Genomic DNA, 6,538 nt, shown 5'->3' with positions numbered 1-6,538 from the left:
CCGTCCCCGCCTTCGCCGGCGTCGCCTCGGGAGGCGCGCCCCGACCCGGCTGCTACAGTGCTTGAACAGTGGATCTGAGATCTAAATCCTCTAGGTTGACTTTTCATCCCCGTAACCCTAATTTTTTATGCTATGTTTGACTGCTCGTATCTCCGCATCTGTAGCTCCGTTTTGGGCGTATGATATATCAAAATCTTCGCCTCGACATGTACATCATTTCATTCCATTGCATCATTTGCATTTGAGGTCATCTTGTTGCCCAAAATTCTGTTAGAAGGAGGCTTCGTGAGTTAAATTGCAGATCCGTTAGTTCATCATGCACTTTTGTCATTTTTGCTATGTTTAATTCGTGCATGATATGCCTGTGCCCCTTTGGGATAAATTGTTAAGCATTTTGTCTTCTTTCCAGAGGTGCCACCCATGCATTTTTAGGATGTGTGTGTTGTCTTGTGCAAGCTTGCGAAGAGAGGTACCTGAGATTACTGATTTCAGGGACTTAGTGATTTTCACTAAGTCTGGGATATTTTAGTTCATGATGCTATATGTCCAGCTTGTTTCCTAGTGATCCGTGCCTCTTTTGAGGATGATCAGTAAGAGAGTTTTGATATTTATGATATGCTCTATCCATCCATGTCTTTGTTTACATATGTGGAGTGCTCTAGGTTGACTCAATCGAGCTCAACTTTTGCTTCGTTGTTAATCTGGGCAGATCGTCAACTTGTTTGCGATTTTGCCGATGCTACCGTTAGTGTTCCATGCATGCTATGCCTTTGTTCTTGCCATGTGTAGCTAGCACATTGTGCCTTCTTGCTGGTCATATGCTTTCCTTGCCATGACTTGCACCGTAGTGAGTGCATCGAGCTCGTTTACATGCCTTCGTGAGTTAAATTTCTGCATGCCTCAGTTTTCACTAAGTCTGAAAACTGATTGTGTTCGAGCTATGTTCGTGAGCTCGGTAGAGTATTTTGTGAACCCTTTTGGCCCCAGGTCACTTTGGGTGTTTTGTTAAGATTGTTGAGTAGCTCCATGCCATGTTCTTACTTGTCATGTTCAGGTTTTGTGTCATGTTGTTTTGCTGCTCCGAAGAGGGCTTCGTGATCTGAAATTTCAGACTAGTGTTAATTTCACTAAGTCTGGAAATCTGTTTTGCATTTGCGTTTTAGCCATGCTTGTTTGAACCTCTTAATGGATGAATTTGCCTATGGCTCAGTGCTAGTGTTTTGTCAACCATCTTGTGTACATCACTGCCATGTATTTGTTTTTCATGTTTGGTGGCTGTAGCATGTTCATTTCGTTGCATTTAGATGCCTACTTGCTGTAAATCGCAGACCGGTGTCGTATCTTAAAACGCTCGCCATTTCTAAACCGTAGCTCCGATTCCAATGATCTTTATATCGTTTTCAAGCGATTTCATCCCCTCTATCCAGTGGAACACTTGGTTTTCCAAGTTGAGGCCAAGTTCATGCATTTCCTGTCATTTCTTGCATTTTGCATCCCGCATCGCATCCCGCATAGCATATCGTCATTTCATCATATTGCTTGGTCTTGCCCGTGGTTGATTGTATCCTTGTTGCTTGTTTGTCTTGTTGGGTAGAGCCGGGAGACGAGTTCGCTACCGAGGAGCCCGTTGAGTTTGCTTGTGAGGATCCAGTCAACTCTGACAACTGTGCAGGCAAGATGATCATACCCTCGAAATCACTACTATCTTTGCTATGCTAGTTTGCTCGCTCTTTTGCTTTGCCACTGCTACGATGCCTACCTTTTGCTTGTCAGCCTCCCAATTGCCATGTTGAACCTCTAACCCTCCATTGTCCTAGCAAACCGTTGATTGGCTATGTTACCGCTTTGCTCAGCCCTTCTTATAGCGTTGTTAGTTGCAGGTGAAGATTGGAGCCGTTCCTTGTTGGAACATTTATTTACTTGTTGGGATATCATGATATTGCTATGTTATCTTAATGCATCTATATACTTGGTAAAGGGTGGAAGGCTCGACCTCTCGCCTAGTGTTTTGTTCCACTCTTGCCGCCCTAGTTTCCGTCATATCGGTGTTATGTTCCCGGATTGTTGCGTCCCTTACGCGGTTGGGTTATAATGGGAACCCCTTGATATTTCGCCTTGATTAAAGCCTGTCCAGCAATGCCCAACCTTGGTTTTACCATTTGCCACCTAGCCTTTTCTTTCCCTTGGGTTCTGCAGACTCAAAGGTCATTTTATTTTACCCCCCCCCCCCCGGGCCAGTGCTCCTCTGAGTGTTGGTCCACCTGTCAGCTACCGGTGGCCACTAGGGGCAACTCTGGGTTGGCCTACCCGTACCTAGGACAATCTGAGTGTGCCCTGAGAAAGAGATATGTGCAGCTCCTATCGGGATTTTTTGGCACATTCGGGCGGTGTTGCTGGTCTTGTTTTAACCTGTCGAAGTGTCTTGAGTTACCGAGATACCGAGTCTGATCGGAACGTCTTGGGAGGAGGTCTATTCCTTCGTTGACCGTGAGAGCTTGTCATGGGCTAAGTTGGGACTCCCCTGCAGGGATTGAACTTTCGAAAGCCGTGCCCGCGGTTATGGGCAGATGGGAATTTGTTAATGTCCGGTTGTAGATAACTTTAACTTAACTTAATTAAAATGAATCAACCGTGTGTGTTACCGTGATGGCCCCTTCTCGGCGGAGTCCGGGAAGTGGACACGGTGTTGGAGTTATGCTTGCGCAGGATGTTCCTTAGTTTCTCGCTCGTGCTTCGCTTTCTCTTCTCGCTCTCTTTTGCGTATAAGTTAGCCACCACATATGCTAGTCGCTTGCTGCAGCTCCACATATATTTGCCTTATCCATTCCTATGAGCTTAAATAGTTTTGATCGCGAGGGTGCGAGATTGCTGAGTCCCTGTGGCTCACAGATACTACAACTCCAGATGCAGGTCCAGGTGTTTCTGCTCCAGTTGACGATTACGAGCTCAAGTGGGAGTTCGACGAGGACTCTCAGCGATACTACGTGTCTTTTCCGGATGATCAGTAGTGGTGCCTAGTTGGGGTTATCGATTCAGGGCCTTGTCGCATGTTGGGGGTCTTTTCTATTTTGGCACCGTAGTCGGGCCATGAGTGATTTGTTTGATGGATGTTATTTATGTACTCTGATGTGACGTGGCGAGTGTAAGCCAACTATGTTATCTCCCCCTTTTATTATATATTGCATGGGATGTTGTAATAATTGCCTGACTTGCGACATTGCTTTCAATGCGGTTATGCCTCTAAGTCGTGCCTCGACACGTGGGAGATATAGCCGCATCGAGGGCGTTACAACTATCCAGCTACCTTCAGCTTCTGTTATATGCACACGCATCCCAGCATTCACCAAAGCAATGTCATCCTGCCTTCTATGTGCCTGTTTAAATTCTTTGACATACTCAAATGGTCTTGTCCATGGTAGTATAACAGAGAGCAATATTTCATCATCCTTCAAATCAACTTTATGGTAACCAAGAAAGAAATCTTTTGCAATCGTGGTCCTAACATTATTGTTAACATCAATTATCTGGAATTTTGCACCTGTAGCCATCCAAACTGGATTTAGGTCTGATATTGGACTAGCAGTACAAATGTTACCACCAACAGAAGCAACATTCCTGATTTGTGTTCCAGCAAACCATTTTAACTGTCGTAGTATTGCCTGGCAAGACGAAGTTTGATGAGAACCGCGCTCTGCAATAACTTTTTTTAGGAACATCTGGAGCCATGCAAGTTTAACTGCAGAACCGATTCGTATGCCTTCTTCTTCCATTTTGAGGGTTTGAAGCTCTGGAACATGCATAATTGAGATCATGACCTTATATTGAGCATTCTTGAACTTTGTTTCAACTCCCACTTCAGAGTTACCAATGATAAGTTTAGCATCTGGGTAGCATGATTTCAGCTGCAGTAGCTGCTCTAGTTTAAGAGGTCTATACCACCGAATCCCATTAAGCCCATTCAATTTAAGTGGCATAATTTTTCTCAACTGAAGTTCTGGAGGAAAAATGAGCTCCTTCTCATTGTATGCATTTCCATCAATTTCATTATATGAACTAGGTAAGTAGGTTTTCACCAAAGACAATAATGAAGATTCATTAGCATCAACATCTGTCTCATTTCTGCATGAACATGGCTTCCCAGTTGAAGGGCAGATAGCTTGGCCATTAACATTTTCTGAAAGTGAAGCAGTGTAGAAGGAATCATCTGTTTTTGCAAAAACACCGAAGGCATCTATTATTGGTCTGTAGCCAGTACAGCGACACAAATTTCCTGCAAGGTTGTCTTCAATCTGCTCTTTAGTAGGGGGATATTTACTTGATCTCAGCAGCGCATACATGGACATCACAAAACCAGGGGTGCAAAATCCAAATTGTGAACCATGTGCCTCGGCTAATCGTTCCTGTGATGGACGTAGAGCATCACGAGAAAGGCAAATAGGTATGAAATGGATGCAGGGAACTGATGAATGTATTTTCCTTCAGAATTCCACTTTTTTTTCTTGGCATACAGTAGAATACTAGGCTGTCAAAAATAAAAACAAAATGGACATGTAACAGCTTCATTCATGTCCACATTTCCAATAAAATAGATTTTAAGCAATAAACTCTGAGATAGTAAACAAGCTTAATGAATGGGTAGGGTTTTCATCACTCCACTTCACATCTTTGGACACATTCGACCTGATTACATAATATGGAATATTTTATAATCAAAATATAACCTGTCAAAATAATAAATTATACAGTTGAAATGCATTTTCCTATAATGAACAAAATTAATGCTATCATTTGATCTATTTAATATTCCTACCATGCCAATTGGGTTGCTTTGAGTTGTGCTCATCAAGTTCTGCTATTTTTGTCAGTCATGGTTGACCTCTGTACTACTACCCTTATAGAAAAATTTTATCTACGGTTAAATCATTTAAAGGTGTGCCAGTTCATTAGATGATATTGATGTGCCTCTATCAGCTAAACAGGCTAATGCCACATGTCAGAATTAGACCTGATGCAAAACCACACCCCACCTACTGCATATACATGGGTAGGCTTTACAGCTAAAAAGTATTAACCTGTGACCTGTGAGGAAATATGCAACTCGTATTTTCATGAGGTCATAGGCCAATATATATGCACGTACAGGTGTGGTAAATACGCAAAAAAATCCCGTATATAATTGGGATATTATATGGCTATATGCCTACATATATAACTCTAACATAACCAACAGAACACCATATTACGAAAAAAAAGATTCCATATTCACCATTTCACCAGCCAGTATGGAAATAAATTTAAAAACAATACTATCTTTTACCTTAGTTAAAATCATTTTGGTAACAGAGTAGCTGCCACATGGATATCTACAAGTCACTCAAAAACAGTGCATCACCTGGACTGGGTGCAAACCTCGCCGGCGATCACCAATTCCCTCGACTGTCATTATGTGCATTCCTTCCAAAGAATAAAGTGGAGCCAAGCATGCGTTTATTGCAAAGTGCCTAAATAAAGTAATTATGTTGGGTCAAAATGGAGCCCAGAGTCAAGAAATAGGCCATAACCACAAAACATGCATAACAGTTAATATATGTGATCTGCATTCACCCCTTAAAAATGGCTCATTAGAAATGCACACTATTATACCAGTTACACATACAATAGGTTAAGAAATGCAAGCAAGCTACAGCTTGCAACTGCATGCTGTGTTTCGGCTAGAGAAAGGCCAGTTGTCGAAGAATACATACTGAAATAAGGGTGAACGTATTGCAGAATCTGTTTCCAAATTGCTTGGGGGACGAAGTAAAATGGATTGGAATGACTCCATCCCCAATATAACAGAATGGAATGGAATGGTTCCAGCTAACTGTTTGGTACAAAGAATGGAGCTGTTCCAGATTTTGTTTGGTTGAGGATGGGATGGAACAGGATGATTCCATTATGTGTTTGGTTGGAGGAATGGGATGTAATGAATATGGTAAGTCACCTCTTGCATAGAAAGGGTGAGGATACCTCTTAGTATGCTGTGTTTCAACAATAACTCATTTGCATTTTGAGCACCAATTTATTCGAACTTTCAGCAACAATAACTCAAATTAGATAGAGTGGGGATGACATGACTTGTTGAAAGAATATGATCCTCACTAGGATTTCTTTGTAGTTTGATCATAGCATGAGACCATGACAGTGCAGGCCCCACATCCACCTTCACCACATCCAAGTTTTGTTCCTCGAAGGTCGATATCTACAATAAGTAGCTAGACAGAAATTAGAGCATAGTTAGTAAACCAACATATGTAGATGATTCAGGTACTATGTGTTAACTGCTAGTAAGTTTTACTGCATCTTGAAGGCTTGAAGCTAACGAATGCAGCAGCCTACGACAGAGGATGCTGGTGAGACTTGCTAAGAAGAAGGTGGTCACTAACTACAATGATGCCATGGTGTCCATTAAGGCTCAGTTTGCTGTGTACAAGCATGGACGCAGGAGGATGGCTGTACCTCCACTATGTATCTCTGTTTGTCAGTTCAGTCTCATTTT

General features: G+C 42.3%; 1 pseudogene; it reads right to left on the bottom strand.

Annotated features, from left to right (window-relative positions):
• Positions 1–5,467, bottom strand: part of LOC123133703 (xanthine dehydrogenase-like) — a 52,843-nt pseudogene extending 47,376 nt beyond the window's left edge.
• Positions 5,468–6,538: the final 1,071 nt, after the last annotated feature.

The sequence above is a fragment of the Triticum aestivum genome, chromosome 6B (assembly GCF_018294505.1).
Source record: "Triticum aestivum cultivar Chinese Spring chromosome 6B, IWGSC CS RefSeq v2.1, whole genome shotgun sequence".
Lineage (NCBI taxonomy): Eukaryota > Viridiplantae > Streptophyta > Magnoliopsida > Poales > Poaceae > Triticum > Triticum aestivum.
Note: the sequence above shows the minus strand (reverse complement) of the source record. Positions and strands in the feature narration are given on the sequence as shown.